Here is a 22,636-nt window from a genome sequence, read left to right as displayed (position 1 = left end):
AGGGGGGAACAGCCTGCATGGAGCGTTATATGGGGGCCAATATTCTGTATGGAGCGTTATATAGGGGTCAGTATTCTGTATGGAGCGATATATGGGGGACAGTATTCGGTAGGGAGCGTTATATGGGGGCCAGTATTCTGTATGCAGTGTTATATGGGGACCAGAATCCTCTGTGGAGCGTTATATGGGGACCAGTATCCTGTATGGAGCATTATATGGGGACCAGTATCCTGTACGGAGCATTATAAGGGGGTCAGTATCCTGTATGGAGCATGATATGGTGCCCATAATACTGTATGGAGGACTATACTGTCCGGTCTGCACTGTGCGTTGTGAGGATTCGCCGGTTTCTGAGCTATTGTAGAATTTAGTTTAAAATGTTACTTGCGCTGGTATCGTAAGGCTTCAGGTATGGGTTTAGGAGACTAAAAAGGAGGTTAAAAGAGAAGAATTATAAGGATACCCAGGTAGAATTAAAACCATACACTTTATTTAAGATTATTAAGACAATAAAATAAGCGAAGAATAAAGGATATTTTTAAAAGGTCCTTGAGAGCGTGAAGGGTTCTTGAGGGTAGGACCAAGTTGGCGTCGGTAGCTCAAGGGGATGGAAGCTGTTGATAGGTGCAGGTATTCTGAGTAGATTTAAATGGAGAGAAAAAAGAAGTTAGTGGGTTTGCATGGTCACAAACTCATCAGTGGAGATTAGGAATTACCTTTAATGAGGTTGATTGTTGAGTCAGTTCATAGGTGGTGGTGCTAGAACTTGATTGTGGTTGTGGTGAGGGTACCATAAGCTAGAGGTAAAAGAGTGATATAAATATAATATAGCCTCGTGGATGGAGAGCTTTGTTTGGTCAAGAAGTAGGGGAACTTATTTGAGGTATGGTTAGTGTAATGGATATGCAAATGGGCTTTTACCTTTTGAGATAAATATTTGGTGCCTGGAAATTGGATGTCGATTATGTCCTGAGTGGGACGTAACCTGTAGGGTACTGAAAAACAATGGTTACTAAGAGTGTAATAGGGTTAGTGAGCGTCAGTTAGAGATGACGGGATTGAATACCTCTGGTTCATGTGGCTGGAGTAAGCGTTAAAATTATAGGCTTGCCGTTCTCGTTCAAGGGATTATAGTGTCTGGGGTTTTGTAGTCGTGTACCACCTCTAGATTGAGGTGGCAGTGGCTACAGGTGAAGCTCCGACAATGGCAATTTGCTGAGGCTTCTGGACACTAGCTTCAGTTGGCATGGGTGTTATACCCAGTGGCAATGCACATAAGGTGTGAGGAGCTGTGGAACCCGAAACAGAGTTATGACAGTATTAGTCTTTCGATAAATGACCAGAAACTTCATAGGACATGGAGCTCAATAAGAAAGACTTACAGTTGTCGATTTGTAGGAGCGGATCCTGTTACCTGTTGAGGTCCTGTATGCTTGGTTTGTAATGTCCTTTTAGATTTGAAGTGCTGGCTGGTTCAGCGATGGCTGTAAGGGAGAGGAGCGGGGATAGTAAGCGGAGTCCCGGCCGGTGACTCACTGTATCACCCGTGTTTCTCTTGTGATCTTGCGTCGTCAGCGTTTAAGGTGGCAGGTAAGGACCTGCGGTTAGCGTCCTGCAGTAGAGTGGAAGGAGCTTCGTGACGTAGGCGCACGTGACTGGGAATCACGTGACTCGTACCGGTACGGAAGCCTAGGAAGACCAAAAGACCGACATGTTTCAGGAACTACGGTTCCCTTCTTCAGGGTTGGTCTATGGGTGTGTGTGCTTCCCTTTTATACGTGCGCCTGTTGATTGGTGGTGATTAGAGGCAGCTGAACTTAGGTGTTCCTTCACTTGGAATCATGGATGTGACTACCTGCTGATGTTAATGGTAGTTATTTAAATGAGCGACTAGTCTTCATTAAATGCAAAGAGCTCTATTTCTGAGTTCAATCCTTTGGGTTTTAATGTGTCCAGAGTGAAGATCCATCGGCTCTCTATTCTTGACATTTGTTTCAAGTAGTTACCTTTGCGCCATTGTTTTTTTACTTTCTGTATGCCTGTTGCCACAATGTCCTTTAAAGAGCCTCCATGTTTTTCTGCAAAATGTTTAGATAGTGGATGTCCATCAAATTTTTTAGAGATATTTCGTAAATGTTCATTTATACATACATGTAGAGGACGTTTTGTCCTGCCTACATAGACTTTATTACATGGGCATTTGAGACTATAGATGACTCCTTCGGTGGAATAAGTGATGAAATCTTCTATCGTGTGGGTGACGTTACCCTCTTTGATGAATTTCTGTTTGGTCATGTGGAGTTTTTGGCATACAGCACATTTCTGGCATGGAAAGAAGCCTAGAAGATCTTTGGCGAAGGGGAGTCGTTCACTGGTTGGAGGGTGTGAATTGCAGATTGTGGGGGCAGATGAACCTTGGTTTGGGTGGGATGTAGTCGCCTATGATTTTATCATCTTTTAATGTGTTCCAATGTTTATTAATGATTCTCTTTAAGAGATGTGTGTTAGAATTGAACTGAGTGATAATGGGAACATTGATATGCCTTGTTGATTTTTGATTAATAGTTTTTTCTTTTTGTTTACCAAGAAGCGTTTCCCTTGGTATGGCTTGTACCTTATCTTTGGTATTTTTTAAGAATTCAGTCTTATATCCCTTCTCAATGAATTTGTTAGTGAGTTGTGCGGATTCTTTATTGAAGTCCTCCTCTTTCGAACAGTTCCTGTGTAGGCGCATATATTGGCTGCGAGGAATGTTGAGGAGCCAACTGGGATAGTGGCAGCTGTCTAGAGATATAAAACTGTTAGAGTCAGTTTAGTGTAAGTTCAGGTTTGGATTTGATTGTCCTGTATGTATATACTGAGGTCCAAAAAATTGACCTCTTTTGTACTGGTGTTGGAGCTGAATTCTAGAAAGAATTCGTTATTGTTAATTTCTTTAAGGAAGGAGTCCAGAGATTGTTGGTCCCCAGACCAGATGAAAAGGACATCATCAATAAATCTCTGCCATAGAACCAGGTTCGCTCGGAGGGTCCCGCCTGGGTAGATGGTAGACTCCTCCCACTTACCAACGTAGAGATTTGCATAGCTGGGGGCAAATCTGGTCCCCATGGCTGTGCCCCACTGCTGTGCATAGAAATTATTCTCATACTTGAAATAGTTGTGTATGAGGATGAAGGTCATGCATTCCTTAATGAATAAAATTTGTTCGTGAGGTAACTTATTTTGTTTATGGAGGAAGTAAGTGGCTGCTTGGCATCCTTTTTCATGCTGTATTACTGTATATAGAGACGAAATGTCCAGAGTGCCTATGATATAGTTGTCTTGCCATACAATCTGTTGTAGGAGCCTTAGGACGTGTTGACTGTCCTTAAGGTATGCTGGTAATAATGGTACCAGATCTTGTAAGTGTTTGTCAACGAATCTGGAGAGATTAGAGGTTAGGCACTGGATCCCAGAGATAATAGGTCTGCCTGGGGGATGGGTGAGAGATTTGTGGATTTTTGGTAAATAATAGAAAGCGGCAAGTCTTGGGTGGAGGATGGTAATATAATCAAATTCTTGTTGGGTGAGGAAGCCTGAATTGAGGCCTCTAGTTGTTAGATTTTTCATTTCTTTCAGGTATGCATCCGTGGGATCTGTTCGCATTAGTTTGTAAGTGCGGGTGTCACTAAGGAGTCTATTGGCTTCCGCTTGATATTGGTCGTGGTCTAGAATGACCAGTCCCCCTCCTTTATCAGCTGGGCGAATTGTGATATTTTGGTTGGTTTGTAGCAGTTTTACAGCTTTGCGTTCGGAATAGTTTAGGTTATGTTGGAACTTGTTGCATTTTTTGTCACTTAGATTGCGAATATCTGTGATGACATTTTTTTGGAAGCTTTCAAAGGCAGCTGAATATTCGCTTAGTGGGTGGAATTTAGATTGTGGTTTTAGGTCCGTATGTATATACCTTGAGGTAAGTGGATTTTTTGATTCTTGTGTAATAGTTATATCTTCTCGTTTTAGATAATATTTCTTAAGGGCAAGTTTGCGCATGAATTGTTTTATTCCGATGAAAGCTTGGAATTTGTTGAAACCTGTAGAGGGGGCATACTTGAGGCCTTTAATGAGTAGATTGGTTTCGTTAGGTTTCAGTACATATTTACTTAAGTTGAAGATTGCCTTAGTGGTCTTATTTACCTCCTTTGTGTGTTCTTTTTTATTTTTGGTGAATTGCCCTCCTCTGCATCCCCTCTGGCGTTTCTTTTTGGAGCCCTTTGAAAAAAATTGGAGGCACTTCAAATCTAAAAGGACATTACAAACCAAGCATACAGGACCTCAACAGGTAACAGGATCCGCTCCTACAAATTGACAACTGTAAGTCTTTCTTATTGAGCTCCATGTCCTATGAAGTTTCTGGTCATTTATCGAAAGACTAATACTGTCATAACTCTGTTTCGGGTTCCACAGCTCCTCACACCTTATGTGCATTGCCACTGGGTATAACACCCATGCCAACTGAAGCTAGTGTCCAGAAGCCTCAGCAAATTGCCATTGTCGGAGCTTCACCTGTAGCCACTGCCACCTCAATCTAGAGGTGGTACACGACTACAAAACCCCAGACACTATAATCCCTTGAACGAGAACGGCAAGCCTATAATTTTAACGCTTACTCCAGCCACATGAACCAGAGGTATTCAATCCCGTCATCTCTAACTGACGCTCACTAACCCTACTACACTCTTAGTAACCATTGTTTTTCAGTACCCTACAGGTTACGTCCCACTCAGGACATAATCGACATCCAATTTCCAGGCACCAAATATTTATCTCAAAAGGTAAAAGCCCATTTGCATATCCATTACACTAACCATACCTCAAATAAGTTCCCCTACTTCTTGACCAAACAAAGCTCTCCATCCACGAGGCTATATTATATCTATATCACTCTTTTACCTCTAGCTTATGGTACCCTCACCACAACCACAATCAAGTTCTAGCACCACCACCTATGAACTGACTCAACAATCAACCTCATTAAAGGTAATTCCTAATCTCCACTGATGAGTTTGTGACCATGCAAACCCACTAACTTCTTTTTTCTCTCCATTTAAATCTACTCAGAATACCTGCACCTATCAACAGCTTCCATCCCCTTGAGCTACCGACGCTAACTTGGTCCTACCCTTAAGAACCCTTCACGCTCTCAAGGACCTTTTAAAAATATCCTTTATTCTTCACTTATTTTATTGTCTTAATAATCTTAAATAAAGTGTATGGTTTTAATTCTACCTGGGTATCCTTATAATTCTTCTCTTTTAACCTCCTTTTTAGTCTCCTAAACCCATACCTGAAGCCTTACGATACCAGCGCAAGTAACATTTTAAACTTATTTATAGGTATATCCTAATTAGACAACTAGTGGTAGGTTGTCTTTTCTTGCAGCAGGTATAGCATAAGGCCCACCTACCAGCGCCTCTACCAATTATCTATTGTAGAATTTACAATAGATATCGCTCATGTAATGTAGTAAGTGAAATCCTTGGCCTTGTACTATATATATATATTTCTCTGCGGTATCTGTGCATCATGAATCATGGTATGTGTTAAAGGGGCCCACTGAAACTCTGTCGCCCAGGGCCCACAAAAACCTGGAGCCGGCCCTGGGGGTAAGTATAACAAGTTGTATTTTTTTTACATACAATTAATTAACTTGGAGTGGGGGGAATCAGAGATGCACGGGGGGATGAGAGATGCATGTGGGGGGGGCCCTTCATGCCCCCTATGAAGGGCGGGGGGGGGGCCCCAAAAAATTCTTGCACAGGGGCCCACTACAGTCTGTGTCCGCCCCTGTGTAGTACGCTGTGTTTTTCTACACTCCTAAAATAACATATCAGCAGAGTAAAGGTGGTCACACATAAGCCCAGGTCTGCTAGATAGATACCTATGAATTATTATTTTGTATATGTTTTCAAACATACTTGATCAATGAAATCATCATTGTAAACTTCAACTCCACATAATAGTATATGATGTAGCAGTCACTAATTATCTTGAGTGCTTCATCTGATGTCCGTGCACATAGTATACATAGTATACCACATACAGTACAATATATATAGGAGAATATACAGTATGACTGGTATATAGAGACGAGCAATTTGTAGAACCGTGGTCCAGTGGTCAGATGAATATTCTGTGGCTGCTGAACAGGAGCCACCACATAGTCTCCTTTTTACAGCCCCACATAGCCTTCCATATACTGTACAGTGTGAGCCCCACATAGCCTCCTATATACAATGTGAGCCCTCACACAACCTCCTATATGAGTATGAGCCCTCACATAGCCTCCAATATACAGTATCAGTCCCCACACAGCCCCCTGCATATAGTGTGAGGACCCACACAGCCTCCTGCACACAGTGTGAGGACCCACACAGCCTCCTGCATACAGTGTGAGGACCCACTGTGTGAGTACAGTGTGAGCATAGGCGGATTATAATGAGGGCAATCCGGGCGGGGTGTCTAATGCCGGATTGCCCTCATTATATGTGCGGGCCGCCGCGGCACATACCGATAGCAGTGGCGGGAGGGGGGGCCCGGGAGGGGGGGCCCCGTACCGCTCCCCCAGCAGCAGCCGCCGCTACTTCTTCATCGGCCGGGCCAGCACTGCAGCAGTTAACTTCCCTGTGCGCGGCCGTGTCTCCTAGCTGTGACGTCACGCAGTGCGCGCCCGGCCTGCACTGCTACTTACCACAGGAGAGGAGCAGGAGCCAGGAGGACAGGAGCCGAGCCGGGGGATGGTGAGTGAGTGTGTGTGTGTGTGTGTGTGTATGTATGTGTGTGTGTGTGTGTGTGTGTATGTATGTGTGTGTGTGGGGGGGGGGGGGGGGCTGATGTCATTGTGTGATGTCTGTTTGTATGTGTGTGTGTGTGTGTGTGTGTGTATGTGTGTGTGTGTGTGTGTGTGTATGTGTGTGTGTGTGTGTGAGTGTGTATGTGTGTGTGTGTGTATGTGTGTGTGTGGGCAGATGTCATTGTGTGATGTGTATGTGTGTAGGCAGATGTCATTGTGTAGTGTCTGTTTGTGTGATGTCTGTTTGTGTGTGTGTGGGCAGATGTCATTGTGTGATGTCTGTTTGTATGTGTGTGTGTGTGTGTGTGTGTGTAGGCAGATGTCATTGTGTGGTGTCTGTTTGTGTGATGTGTGTGTGTGTGGGCAGATGTCATTGTGTGATGTCTGTATGTGTGTGTGTGTGTGTGTGTGTGTGTGTGGGCAGATGTCATTGTGTGATGTCTGTTTGTGTGTGTGTGTGTGGGCAGATGTCATTGTGTGATGTCTGTTTGTGTGTGTGTGTGGGCAGATGTCATTGTGTGATGTCTGTTTGTGTGTGTAGGCAGATGTCATTGTGTGATGTCTGTTTGTGTGTGTGTAGGCAGATGTCATTGTGTGATGTCTGTTTGTGTGTGTATGTGTGTGTGTATGTGTGTGTGTGTGTGTAGGCAGATGTCATTGTGTGATGTCTGTTTGTGTGTGTGTGGGCAGATGTCATTGTGTGATGTCTGTTTGTATGTGTGTGTGTGTGGGCAGATATCATTGTGTCATGTCTGTTTATATGTATTTTTGTGTTTCAAATGTGTTTATGCGTGTATGTATATGTCTGTATATGTTTGTGTGTGTGCGTGACTGCGTGCGGCCTCCTGCTGAGTATAGTTGGCGCCGTGCGGCCTCCTGTTGTATCTGGGGGGGGCGCCGTGCGGCCCCGCGCTGTGTACAGATGGCTACGTGCGGCCCCCCGCTGTGTATAGATGGCTACGTGCGGACCCCGCTGTGTATAGATGGCTACGTGCGGCCCCCCGCTATGTATAGATGGCGCCGTGCGGCCCCCCGCCGTGTATTGATGGCGCCGTGTGGCCCCCTGCTGTGTAGAGATGGCGCCGTGCGGCTCCCCGCTGTGTATAGATGGCTACGTGTGGCCTCCCGCTGAGTATGGATGGCGCTGTGCGGCCTCCTGCTGTCTCTGGGGGAGGCGCCGTGCGGCCTCCCGCTGTGTATAGATGGCTACGTGCGGCCTCCCGCTGAGTATAGATTGAGCTGTGCGGCCTCCTGCTGTCTCTGGGGGGGGCGCCGTGCGGCCTCCCGCTGTGTATAGATGGCTACGTGCGGCCTCCCGTTGAGTATAGATGGCGCTGTGCGGCCTCCTGCTGTCTCTGGGGGGGGCGCCGTGCGGCCTCCCGCTGTGTATAGATGGCTACGTGCGGCCTCCCGCTGAGTATAGATGGCGCTGTGCGGCCTCCTGCTGTCTCTGGGGAGGGCGCCGTGCAGCTTCCCGCTGTGTATAGATGGCTATGTGCGGCCTCCCGCTGAGTATAGATGGCGCTGTGCGGCCTCCTGCTGTCTCTGGGGGGGGCGCCGTGCGGACTCCCGCTGTGTATAGATTGCTACGTGCGGCCTCCCGCTGAGTATAGATGGCGCTGTGCGGCCTCCTGCTGTCTCTGGGGGGGCGCCGTGCAGCCTCCCGCTGTGTATAGATGGCTATGTGCGGCCTCCTGCTGAGTATAGATGGCGCTGTGCGGCCTCCTGCTGTCTCTGGGGGGGGGCGCCGTGCAGCATCTATACTCAGCAGGAGGCCGCACGTAGCCATCTATACACGTATACTCAGCAGGAGGCCGCACGTAGCCATCTATACGGTGCCATCTATACACAGCGGGAGGCTGCACGTAGCCATCTATACACAGCGGGAGGCCGCACGTAGCCATCTATACGGCGCCATCTATACACAGCGGGAGGCCGCACGGCGCCATCTATACACAGCGGGAGGCCGCACGGCGCCATCTATACACAGCGGGAGGCCGCACGGCGCCATCTATACACAGCGGGAGGCCGCACGGCGCCATCTATACACCGCGGAAGTCTCAGTGCTTTGCAAGACCAGTCAATAAATTCTGCTTGACTAATTCTGAGCACCATAAAGTCTGGTTCGCTTCTAACCTGCTGTCTTCATTTTCAGCTTGCTGAATTCTATCTCATTTACTGTCATTCGAGACGATGCCTTTGCTGGTCTCTTTCACCTTGAATACCTGTAAGTGCTCCACTTAATGTCATATTTTTGATTCTGTTCTTCTTCATCTTTTGGCATGTGAAATTGTATGAGCAAGTATTCATATGAATTTATGACCTACTTAAACCTTCGAGGACCTTAAATTTTATTCAATCAAATTTTTTTCCAGTTTAAAACTATGGGACATATATGTGCCTTGGTCCTCAAAGGGTTTTTAAAGGGGCTGCAAACATAAATACGAAAAAAATAATTCAATTAGTGCTTTTTGTGTTCATTTAATTTTTATTTGAAGTCCATTTTTTTTTATATACCTTGAAATTAAGCCCTACCCCATGGAATGAAGCCCTACCTACATGACATCTGAGAGCTACATGGATCCCGCTTGTGAGGTGCCTGTCCGTCACTACTATTCAGTTTTAGGGTCCACTCACTAAGCCATATATTCTCTCATGCAAGAGAATAGGGCCAATTATGCTAATGACACTGGGCTCAAACTCTGTCAGAGCTTCAGCTGAGTGTGATCCGATTCTCTCGCAGCACAGATATGGAGAAGTAGGAGAACTTAATTTCTCCATCTTCTCCATAGTCTCTGTGAGTGTTCATCGGACTGCACTTGGATGACATCCGAGTGCAGTCCAATGTTTTACGTGCACCCATAGACTTGTATGGGTGCACATGGTCTGAATATCGAATGAGATTATTTTCTCATGCCAATAATCGCACTGTCCCATAGTATAACATAGGGCCGAGTCCTATCCGATAAAACATCACATAGCATTCGGCCGTGTTATACGACAGTGTGAGTGAGCCCTTAGAGTCAAGGAATATTTACATGCAGATGATGATATTACTCTCAAAGTGTATATTTTTTTAGGCGAGTTCATAGTAAATGCTTTGCATTTTTGACATGTGATCAACTAAAGAACAAGAAAGATTTAGGACCTCGCCTATAGAGAAACGGAAAATAGTTTGGAGGACTTGCATGTCCTTTTTTATTTATTATGAGAAAATCATAAAAGATCCCGTTTTTTAACCATGCTGTGACTTTCTGCTGAGGGAGAGGGAGAGAGCTGCCCTATTCAGAGTCTGTAATAAGACCTGCTGACAAAAGTGTTGAAGATACAGTCTAATGTGAATTAACAATGAAAAAAAGTTAATTTAACAAATGGCTTGTATTTTTTTTAATACAAACTTTTTTGCCTTTACAGCTCCTTTAAAGGGAATCTGTCATCAGGTTTTTGCCACCTAATCTGAGAGCAGCATAATGTAGGGTTAGAGGCACTGATTCCAGTAATGTGTCACTTACTGGGCTGCTTAGTGTTGTTTTGATAAAATCATTGATTTGTCAGAAGGTAATTATTACTAGATGACTAGTAAGTTCTGTAGGACCCCACCCCCATCACTGATCAGTAGATTTCTGTGTACACTGAGCATGGGCAGAAAGCTGCCAATCAGTGGTGTGGGTGGGGCTATACAGAGCGCAGCATTCAGAGAGCTGCTAGATCTGCAGCAGATAAAACGGTGATTTTCTCAAAATGACAACAAGCAGCTGAAAAAGTGACACATCGCTGGAATCAGGGTATCTGCCCCAATATTGTGCTGCTCTCAGATGAGGCAGCACAATTAATATTATGCCAAATTAATTTCCCATGAACTATCACATGATCTATCACAGGGGATCATGTGATATGTCACGTGATAAATCAGGTGTGTGGAGGGGGCCCGCGCCTTCTAAACTGCCCGGGGCCCTTGCTACTCTTAATCCACCCCTGCCTATATCCCCGGAGCGGCCTGGCTGCCCCAGTATGCCGGCGAGTCGCATACCTTGGGCGACTTTAAAGAAAGGCTGTATAGACTGTTCAAAGTTTATCCCCTGACAGAAGAACAGAAAGTAAGCATACTGATAGGGCAGTTAACTGGTGCGGCCCAGCGGGAGGTAAAGTCTTGGACAGCTGAGGAGAAAAGGACTGTAAGGGGGGTTCTGACCCGTCTACGGGAAACCTTTGATACCCGTACCTCAGCTGAAATCAAAATGCGGTTCTATGGATGTAAGCAGCGAGCTCAAGATAGCATCCGAGATTATGCCCTAAATTTACAGGAAGCCTTGGGGGCAATTAAGCAAGCTGACCCTGGCAGCGTGCAGGATACAGATAAACTATTGACTGACCAGTTCATAGAAGGTCTGCTGTCCAGCGCCCACAGAACCCAGCTGCGCCTCATGGCCCTACAGAACCCCGATTTGACTTTTGCACAGTTCAAAGATAGGGCCATCCAGGTGCTCCGAGAACCTGCACCGGGTGGCGCTGTAGCTTCCCGGCGCCCTGCCATCCCTTACCACCAGGGGGCGGCGCCCTATCCCGCAGACCTTGTGGGGGCTGATGCGCAGGCCCTAAATCCATCCCCGCCTGCAAACCTGCACCATCAGGTCCAAGAACTAACAAAGAGTGTTTCTGCATTGACCAGGACCGTACAGTCGTTACAGATGGACCCGTCAGGACCAATCAAGCTGGCTTCCAGTCCGGAGGATGTCCCGTGGCATCGACGGAGGAGGATCCCGTCGTTCAGAGGGAGGCCCGCCGATCATTACACTGAGGATGGACAGCCGATTTGCCGCCGTTGCAGCCAGCTGGGACACGTAGCCAGGTACTGTACTTTAAATGGGTCCGACCTGGGGCAAAGGGCCAACCCCCAGGCATAAGGTCATCAGGCCCATCTAATTGGCATGATAAGTACGTTGGGGGACGCCCGGTTTTACCCGTAGTGCTGGACGGTATCCCCATGAGTGCGCTGCTGGACACCGGGTCCCAAGTGACTACCATCCCCTATGTACTTTTCAAGCAGTACTGGAGTGACACTGATATAACTCGTTATCCAGACGATGACTTGAGCATCATCGCCAGCAATGGTCAACCCGTGCCGCAGGTGGGGTTCAGAGAGATGACCATTAAGATTGGTAAAGTTGAACTGCCGGCACAGGGAGTGATCATTGTGGAAATTGACCGTAGAGAAAGTCACCCTAAAATAACCTTGGGTACTAATGTGATTGAAAATTGTCTTTCAGAAGTAATTGTAATTTTGCAGCAGGTGGCGATGAATGCGAGCTCCAGCCAACAGAGGGTCCTCCAGAAGGAGATAAGAGCTCTGATGAGATGGCAACAGGTATAACTGTCTGGTGGTGAGATCGGTAGCGTGAGGATGAGCGACCCGTTCCCCATTGCCATGCCCCCCAAAAGTGAATGATCTGGTGTCGGACTGCAATCGGGTTAAGAGGGAGAGACTACCAAGCCATGGTAGAACCCGTGTACTCAGACAGCAGGCCCACCATTTTGACAGCCCGGGGGGTGGTCGATTTCCGCCATGGAAGGGTGCCCGTCCGGATCTTAAACATTGGGGAAAGGGAAGTACACTTGCCCCGGTACGCTACACTAGCCAAATTGTATACTGTTGAACACAATGCTGTCAGGGCCATGGAACCCTTGCCTCCATCTCCCCAGGCGGAAGGTAATGGTTCCCAGAAACCCAAGTAGGACTGGTGCCAGAAACTCCACGTGGGTGCTGACTCCACTCCCTTGCACCAAAAACAAGGAGTCTACCGGGTGGTTCAAGAGTACGAGAGAATCTTTAGAAAGCACCCGCTAGACTTCGGCAGAGTGAAAGGGGTAGAACACCACATCCCCACGGGGAGCCACCCACCAATAAAAGAAAGATACAGACCTGTACCACCCCGCACACTATCAGAACGCAAAGTGCATGCTGAGAGAAATGAAGGAAGCCGGGGTCATTAGAGACAGTTGTAGCCCCTGGGCAGCCCCCTTGGTTCTGGTAAAAAAGAAAGACTGTACTATGAGAATGTGCATGGACTATAGAGAAGTCAATCGTATCACCCATAAATACGCATACCCGTTGCCTAGAATAGAGGAGTCTTTGGTCGCACTAGAATCAGCTAATTTCTTCTCTACTTTGGACCTTACTGGCAGGTTCCTGTGGCAGAGGCTGATAAGGAGAAGACCGCCTTCACCACCCCGATGGGATTAAGTGAATTCAACTATATGCCATTCGGGCTCTGCAATGCACCCGGGACCTTCCAGAGGCTGATGGAATGCTGTCTAGGGCACCGAAACTTTGAGACCGTCCTACTTTACCTGGACGACGTGATTGTCTATTCGAAGACTTACGAGGACCATCTAAAGCACCTGGCTGAGGTGTTCGAGGCCTTGGCAGGCTTTGGCATGAAAGTGAAACCCTCCAAGTGCCATCTGTTAAAGCCGAAGGTACAGTACCTGGGACATGTGGTGAGTGCAGAAGGAGTAGCCCCTGGCTGAGGTGTTCGAGGCCCTGGCAGGCTTTGGCATGAAAGTGAAACCCTCCAAGTGCCATCTGTTAAAGCCGAAGGTACAGTACCTGGGACACGTGGTGAGTGCAGAAGGAGTAGCCCCCGACCCTGACAAAATCACGGCAATAAAGAACTGGCCAAGCCTCTCTAACATAAAAGAAGTGAGGCAGTTCCTCGGGTTGGTAGGCTACTACCGAAGGTTCATCCCCAGGTTCACCAAGATGGCAGCCCCTATGCAGGACCTCCTTATAGGACAGTCTAAGACCAGAAGCCAAAGCCACCCTTCAAGTGGGACAAGCCGGAAGAGGAGTACTTCTGCCAGCTGAAGATGGCCCTCACGGGGGATGAGATCCTGGCCTACCCTGATTATGGCCAGCCTTTTATCCTCCACACAGACGCCAGTAATGTGGGGCTGGGAGCCGTACTGTCACAGAACCAACAGGGCAGAGAAAGGGTGATCGCGTATGCCAGCCGGAAGCTGAGGCCCACCGAGAGAAACCCGGAGAATTACAGCTCCTTTAAGCTGGAGTCCTTGGCAGTGGTGTGGGCCATAACAGAACGTTTCAAGCATTACCTGGCCTCTGTGAAGTTCACTGTGTACATGGACAACAATCCGTAGACACATCTGGACAATGCGAGACTTGGTGCCCTAGAGCAGCGGTGGATGGCCCGGCTAGCAAACTATGACTTCACCATCAAGTACCGGGCAGGCCGAGCCAATGCCAATGCAGATGCCCTATCGAGAATGCCCCACTTGTCGGATGAGGGAGAAGATCCAGACGAGTTGGAGGAAATAGAGCTCCCTGCATTCCACCGGAACGGGGCCACTCAGTACTCCCACCGTGTAAGAGACAAAGACTTGACCACTGTCATGTTCAATCCCTTACCTCACCACGGCTGGGCTGAAACGCAAGATAGTGACCCTGCAATTCGCCTGGTGAAAGACCTGTTGACCCAGGCAGATGCTAGCCCTGGCTCGGACGCTCCAGAGGAAGCCAAGCAGTTATGGAAGGAGAAAAGCAGGCTATTCCTCTACGAAGGTAAGCTGTGCAGAAGGCTTGTCAACCACCGGACGCACGAGCTGACCTGGCAGGTAGTGGTCCCGAGACGAGATGCAGCAATGGTCCTGGAGGCCTACCATGACAGAGCGGGACACTTCGGGTGGAAGAAACTGGAGTTCCTACTGAGAGAGCGGTTCTACTGGGTCGGAATGAGAGGGGCCATAGAGAAGTGGTGCAGGGACTGCGGCCCATGTAACCTCAGAAGGAAGGACGGTACCAGCCAGAAGACGCCCTTGATGCCCATCATCACCAGGCAGCCTCTTGAGCTGGTAGCTCTGGACCATGTGAAACTGGCTCCAAGCCGGTCGGGCTACGTCTATGCCCTGACAATAGTGGACCACTATTCCCGGTTCCTGGTGGTGGTTCCTGTTAAAGACTTGACAGCCCAAACAGCGGCCAGAGCCTTCCAACAACACTTCTGCCGTCCACACGGGTATCCGGAACAGGTCTTGACAGATCAAGGTCCAGAGTTTGAGGCTGAAATCTTCCAGGAGTTCTGCAACCTCTACAGCTGTAAGAAGATTCGGATAACGTCTTACCACCCACAAACCAACGGGCTATGTGAGAAAATGAATAATATCGTCATTGATCTCCTCAAAACGTTGCCCCTGGAAGAACGCCGCCTGAGGCCGGAGAAGCTGCCAGACCTGATAGACTTATACAACCATATCCCGGTGAATGATACAAATTGCACCCCGGCTTATCTGATGAAGGCAAGACCAGGTAAGCTGCCGATAGACCTGGAGATGGGAGTCCTGACCCCCGAGGACACCTCCCCAGACGCGGACTGGGATACGGAACGGCGGCTACAGTACAAGAAAGTACAGGAGAGTGTGGAGAGGAGTCTGGCTCAAGCGAGAGAAAAGCAAGAGAGGCTCTTCAACCAACACGCCCCTGCTGGTCCCCTGGAACCTTGTGAGCAGGTCCTGAAGCGGAAGAGAAGGCTTCACAAGCTAGATGACCAGTGGGAGAGCGACGCGTACACAGCACTGCAGTCCAACCACAACAACTCGAAGGTATGTGTAATTACCAAGGATGGAGGAGAAACCACTAGCACCGTCTCCAGAGACCACCTAAAAAGGTGCCCCAAGCAACTACAGAGTGCAGGAGAAGATCAAGATGACCTTGAACCTGCAGAAGACAAGAAAGAAATGATCAGCACAGTTCTTGGAGAGTTCCCCCGGTCCTGGACTCGGATAAATGATGCAATAGTGGTACCCGTCCTACACTTCCTTCAACCAACCCAGCAGGAACCTACAGGAGAGCAGGAGGAATCAGAAGACCAAGCAGCCCTAGAGGCAGAAGAACCCATGCCAGCAGCCCAGGAGAGTCAACCCTCTGCTGACAGTGAGCCTGCCATACCTGCGGTAAGCCAAAGGACCCGCAGATAGCTGCCTGCACTGCCTGTAAACCCAGCTAGTAGCTGTACCCTGAATGCTAGTGGGGAAAGTCAGGTTAGACCACCACCAGACAGTGGGTTACGCAGGTCAACCCAGAGCACTAGGGGGCAAATACCAGCTCGCTGGAAGATCTAAATGCTGTATATTGTAAATGTTTTATGTTTGTTGCCTGGTTGCTAATTATGCTTTTCCAGTCTTTCTAGTTCATGGACTAACAGGTTATGGACGCTGAATAACCGGAACTGTCTTGTAGATAGTTGCACTTGGTGCCCTCTTTCGAAGATGGCCACGGAAGAAAAATCTTTCCGATGTGGCCTCCTTGTGGCCCAAAGTAGAGAGCTCAGCCTTGTCGCCACGCCCAAGGCCAGGAACTTGGGGTTTATGGAAACAGGTCCCCACACCGTGGAAAAGTTCACCTTGTTGGGTGACATGGACACCCGGTCACGGAAACGCCGTGACCTCAAGGACAAAATATACTTGCATATATGTTATGTTGTCATTTATACCCTGTATTTGTGTTTCCTGTTTAGTCCGGAGTACTAAATTTTAATAGGGGAGAATGTGTCACCCCAGGCCTGGATGCCACAAACAATAATCTGTGTCTGAGAGCAGGAGGGAGGTCCCCTGGTTAGGGACAATTAGCATACAGCACCTCCTGTCCCAGGCCAGCAGGGGGAGCTGGCTGCCCCTATAAAAGCTGGAACTGGGGGCAGGGTTAGAGAGAACTGGAAGACCTAGCTCAGGAGTGAGACTAGTCCCAGAGAAGGAGAGACAGTTCAGCTGTAGCTGAGGAGTCCGTGAGGCAGAGGAGAAACTGCAAGCCAGGGACAGAGGTGACGAGAGCCGGTCCTGGAAGAGAACCAATCTACCGGGCATTGGGGTCCGGGGCTGTCAGGGTTACAAGCCCAGCAGCAGAGAACCAACCTGCGAGGGATTTCAGGTCCCTTGGCCTAAGAAGCCTGGAGGCTCCGCCACACAGAGGGACCAGTACAGCGAGGAGCAAGCAACAGGTACCCAAGGCCCTAGTCGCATGCTATACAGGCGAGAAGTACACGGCCAGCTCAGGGACGTGGGCTATTACACCACGAAAAGGGGGATAGTCAGAAAGAGCATAGAGAGAACGGTAGGCCTACACACTCACCCTGACCAGTGGGGCTCGCCCGAATGCTCTCAGACACCCAGGCCCATTCCTAACCGGTACTGTTGGGTCATTAATAATATCTACAATAAAGACCCTGAACTGTTTGAAGCGGACTCTGAACTCTTACTATTGCGGCCTGCACTATCACCCCCAACATCCACCTACACTGCCCTGAGGCTACACTCTTCCCGTGGGGAGTTATCCTACACCTGTGCTGCACACCAACACCAGCCTCAGCAGTCGGCCTCGCAGCGGCGGTTATCCCTGACCGCAATCCACGGGTGGCGTAGTCGGACATTCAAAACACTGATAAATAGACTGCCACCATTTGGTCTGACCACCCTGAGCCACGGGATCGGGTTGCCACTACTACCCCCATCAGCACCGTACACTAGAAGGCCCGGTTCCGTGTACCCCATGGCCCAGGGGGCGAGTCATGTGCATCAAATTATACATGCACATATGGGGCAGTGGGGCATCATACTATATACTGGTGCTTCTCACAAAATTAGAATATCATCAAAAGTTAGTTTATTTCAGTTCTTCAATGCAAAAAGTGAAACTCCTATATTATATAGAGTCATTACAAACAGAGTGATCTATTATATAGAGTCATTACACAGAGGGATCTATTATATAGAGTCATTACACACAGAGTGATCTATTATATAGAGGCATTACACAGAGGGATCTATTATATAGAGTCATTACACACAGAGGGGTCTATTATATAGAGTCATTACACACAGAGGGATCTATTATATAGAGTAATTACACACAGAGGGATCTATTATATAGAGTCATTACACACAGAGGGATCTATTATATAGAGTCATTACACACAGAGGGATCTATTATATAGAGTCATTACACACAGAGGGATCTATTTTAAGTGTTTATTTCTGTTAATGTTGATGATTATGGCTTACAGCCAATGAAAACACAAACGTCATTATCTCAGTAAATTAGAATACTTCATAACAACAGCTTGAAAAATGTTTTTAAAATCCGAAAAGTTGGCCTACTGAAATGTATGTTTAGTAAATGCCCTCAATACTTGTTCGGGCTCCTTGTGCATTAATTACTGCATCAATGCGGCAATGTGGCATGGAGGCGATCAGCCTGTGGCACTGCTGAGGTGTTATGGAAGCCCAGGTGGCTTTGATAGCAGCCTTCAGCTCATCTGTATTGTGGGGTCTGGGGTCTCATCTTCCTCTTGACAATACCCCATAGATTCTCTATAATAGATTCTCTATGGGGTTAAGGTCAGGCGAGTTTGCTGCCAATCAAGCACAGTGATACTGTTGTGTGTAAACCAGTTATTGGTACTTTTGGTAGTGTGGACAGGGGCCAAGTCCTGCTGGAGAATGACATTTCCATCTCCATAAAGCTTGTGGGCAGAGGGAAGCATGAAGTGCTGTAAAATGTCCTGGTAGACGGCTGCGCTGACTTTGGTCTTGATAAAACACAGTGGACCTCCACCAGCAGATGACATGGCCCCCCAAACCATCACTGATTGTGGAGACTTCACACTAGACCTCCAGCAGCTTGGATTGTGGCCTCTCCACTCTTCCTCCAGACTCTGGGACCTTGATTTCCAAATGAAATGCAAAATTTACTTTTCATCTGAAAACAACACCTTGGGCCACTGAGCATCAGTCCAGGTCTTTTTCTCTTTGGCCCAGGTAAGACGCTTCTGGCGTTGTCTATTGGTCATGAGGGGCTTGACGCAAGCAATGCGACACTTGTAGCCCATGTCCTGGATACGTCTGTGTGTGGTGGCTCTTGAAGCAATGACTCCAGCAGCAGTCCACTCCTTGTGAATCTCCCCCAAATTTTTGAATGGCCTTTTCTTAGCAATCCTTTCAAGGCTGCGGTTATCCCATTTGCTTGTGCACCTTTTTCTACCACACTTTTTCCTTCCACGTCCATTAATATGCTCGGATACAGCACTCTGTGAACAGCTGCTTCTTTAGCAATGACCTTTTGTGGCTTACCCTCATTGAGGAGTGTGTCAATGACTGCCTTCTGGACATCTGTCAAGTCAGCAGTCTTGCTCATGATTGTGGAGCCTGCTGAAACTGACTAAGGGACCTTTTTAAATGCTTAGGAAGCCTTTGCAGGTGTTTCTTGTTAATTCTAATTTACTGAGATAATGACTTTTGTGTTTTCATTGGCTGTAAGCCATAATCATCAACATTAGCAGAAATAAACACTTAAAACAGATCACTCTGTTTGTAATGACTCTGTATAATATATGAGTTTCACTTTTTGGATTTAAGAACTGAAATAAATTCACTTTTTGATGATATTCTAATTTTCTGAGAAGCACCTGTATGTAGCAGTGCGGCAATTATTCTATATACAGTCAGGAGTATAAGTACTTAATACACTGACAATTTCGAAAGTTTTTCCACCTACAAAGAATGAAGAGGTCTGTTTTGTTCTACTTAACTGCTGCAACTTGGACCTTTAACAGGATTTATATTTCACCTATGAGAAAGCATACTATGTGTATTTGGCAGATTAACTCAGGCATGTTTATGATAAACTGAATACCTGGATTGGAGTCCTATTTGTATACAGAATATTGACTATTAATGCTGGCAGAGTAAGTCTTAGGCTATATTCACACTAGGTGTTTTTTTTCTGCAGCAAAACATAATCTCTTGGCAGGAAAGAAGTAGCGTCAAAAACGCAGGTTTTGGTGTGTTTTCTTGCAGTGGTTCTTGGTGCATTTTTGGTGCGTTTTTCAGGATCCCAAAGTTCAGCTTTGCTTCCACTATAGACACATGAAAACAGGTCACCATTGCAAGACATATGTTCATGAAAAAGTACACATTACAAATGTAACAGGGGGGGGGTGAATTGGTCTGGAATGTTTTATCTAAGACCCTGGCAGTGCATTGAATTTGTAGGACACTATTTACTTTCACATTATGGTTTGCCATTGAGTTGCTCAGGCATTGTTCATTTTCACACCTCCCTGGGCCACACGTGTTGTTCAATCTCACACCTAGCTCAACCAATGTTTACTTTGTAGGCCTCACTAATTTAATTAAACTGTAATAATCCAAGCTGCTATCTCAGGTGACCAAGACAAGATGGTTTAAACTTGGGAAAATCACAAGAATAAATGTGTGTCACATACTTGCTTTTTTCACTAAAAACGCAGCAAAATGTTCACACTAGGCTTTTTTTCAGCATTTTTTTCCACCACCCTTTTTTTTAATGGGTGAAAAACGCTGAAACAAGTGACATACTCTATTGCAAAAAGCCATGGAAAGCACAAAATACTGAGGACAAATAAGCAAGCTTTGCGCATGAGATTCGGAAATCTCATAGACTTTGTTGGTACTGTAAAATGCAGCTGAAAATTTGCATAAAAAAGCCCGCTAAAAAAACGTCTAGTGTGAATATAGCCTTGTATAACAGTTCGTCAATGAGTTAGGATATATGACCACGATGCAGAAATGCTGCGGATTTTTCCTAAGCGTTTCTGCATCTCCCTGGGTTGTCAAGCGCTTTGCCAAGTGATTTTAGCATCACTTGGAAAAGTGCTTGACAACTTGGTCACACTATATAATTCCATGCAACCGGCATGGATTTATATAGTGTGACCAAGTTACAATGCTGCAAATGCAGCATCAATAATAAAAAAAGAGAATAATAATAGTGAAAAATAAAAAAAAAACATTATACTCATCTTCCGATGGTCCTCGAACTCCTTCTCCGGTGCGTCCGGTGTCTTCGGCGGATCACGGTGCTGTAAAAGGATCTTCCATGACGTCATTTAGTCATGTGACAGGTCACGCGACCGCCGATGTCAGCGGTCGCGTGACCAGTCACATGACTAAATGGCGTCATGGAAGGTCCTTTTACCACCGCGAGCAGCCGAAGAGCCAGCAGCACCGCCGGGAGCAGACAGGGGCCATCAGAAGGTAAGTATATGTTTATTTTTTATTTTAATTCTATTTTAACTACAGGTACTATGGTACCCGGGTCTGGAGGAGAGTCTCTTCATCTCCAGACCCGGGTACCATCCACGCATTGAGTCGCATAATATCCACATGTGTATGTGTAGTCATGCGGATGTTATGCGTTCCAATGCAAGTCAATGGCGGCTAAATCGCAGCGACTCTGCAAAATTAAAGGACGTGCTGCGGATTTTTCCGCAATGATAATCCGCAGCGGAAATCTCTGCAGCATGTGCACAGCACATGCGGATTATCATTGGGGACCATTGCAGACCTATCACCAAGCGTTTTTTAAGTGTTTCCGTGGCGGAAGTTACGCTGCAGAAACGCCTAAAAAACGCATAGTGGGCACACAGCCTTAAAAGTTCTATGGTGAAGAAAAACACGTGAGATAATAAATACTAAATATACAATATTTCCCATAATATGACTGAGGATATCTTTAGGGTGTATTCACTGTTTTTTCTTCTGCAGCAAAAATGCTGTGTTTTACAGTACCATCTTAGTGAATGACATTTCTGAAATCTCATTCACATGCTGTTTTTTTTGCATTTTTTTTAAATCTGCAGCTTGTCAAGTCTTTCAGAGGTTTTGCTGCATTTTTCACCCATTCAAATGAATGGAAAAAAAAAACACAAGTAAAAACACCTGAATTTTAAGCAGCTTTTTTCCTGCCTCCTTTGATTTTTGAGGTAGAAAAAAAATGCTGCCAAAATCCAACTTGTGAACACACCTTTATCCTGGTTGTGTTCTAATTGGATATAAAATAGAACGGCCATGATAACATGGGTAGTTAATTGTATGGTGTTTTCACTTTATATATTACCAGGCCGCATTCTATTTGCGCAGAGCTGCTCCGTGAAGATTCTATCACAAGATTCCGTGATGACATCACAGGTGATGGTGACATCACTGCTCACAGTCGCTATATATACAATGCACATAGGCTCACTCGTGCCTTTCTTGGCTCTATAGTGACTGATAGCACTTGCAGTTTTTCACTATGGCTGGAATTGTTTTGGACATTCCTCAGGTAAAAGCACTATTGTTGATCCTTATGATCAATCGTCCTAACAGTGTGCTTCAACCACCCGATGGCGTCCTCAGCTTCACTCACCGGCTGGTGATGGAGCTAGTAAAGGATTGCCTGACCAAACACCGACAACGTCGTCTAACGTCAGACTATCTGACGGATTTACTTCAGAACATCAGGACATTACTACACCAGGTAAGTGGCGGACACTCTGCACAGAACATCTCAATATTAATAGATAATAATGGAGGGATAGAAGCTTTTTCTTCTAATATATCATATTTTGCAGACCATAAGACGCACCAAAAATTTTTGGGAGGAAAATAGGAAAAACATTTATTATAATAAAATGGGGGTCTGTCTTATAGTCCGAATTTTCAGTTGCTTACTGAGAGGGGGTGGTGGCAGTGGAGCGAGGTCACAGGAGGCAGAGTCGCTGCTGCAGGAAGTCGGCAGTAGGAGTGGGGCGCTGCTGCGGGCCCCAAGCTGGGAGGAGCGGGGTGTCCAGAAGGTGCGAGGCTGCGGGCCCTGGGCTTCAAGGAAATGTTAGCGGTAATTCAGGAGGGGAGGCCCTGCTCTGCTTATTGATTTCTCTGCAGTGGGCTTCAAGAAGTAGGCTGCTGGAGATGGCCAATACGCAGATTGAGATCTCA

Source organism: Phyllobates terribilis, unplaced genomic scaffold, assembly GCF_046119375.1.
Source record: "Phyllobates terribilis strain yellow unplaced genomic scaffold, ASM4611937v1 Scaffold_17__1_contigs__length_24005725, whole genome shotgun sequence".
Lineage (NCBI taxonomy): Eukaryota > Metazoa > Chordata > Amphibia > Anura > Dendrobatidae > Phyllobates > Phyllobates terribilis.
This window is presented reverse-complemented; position numbering follows the sequence as displayed.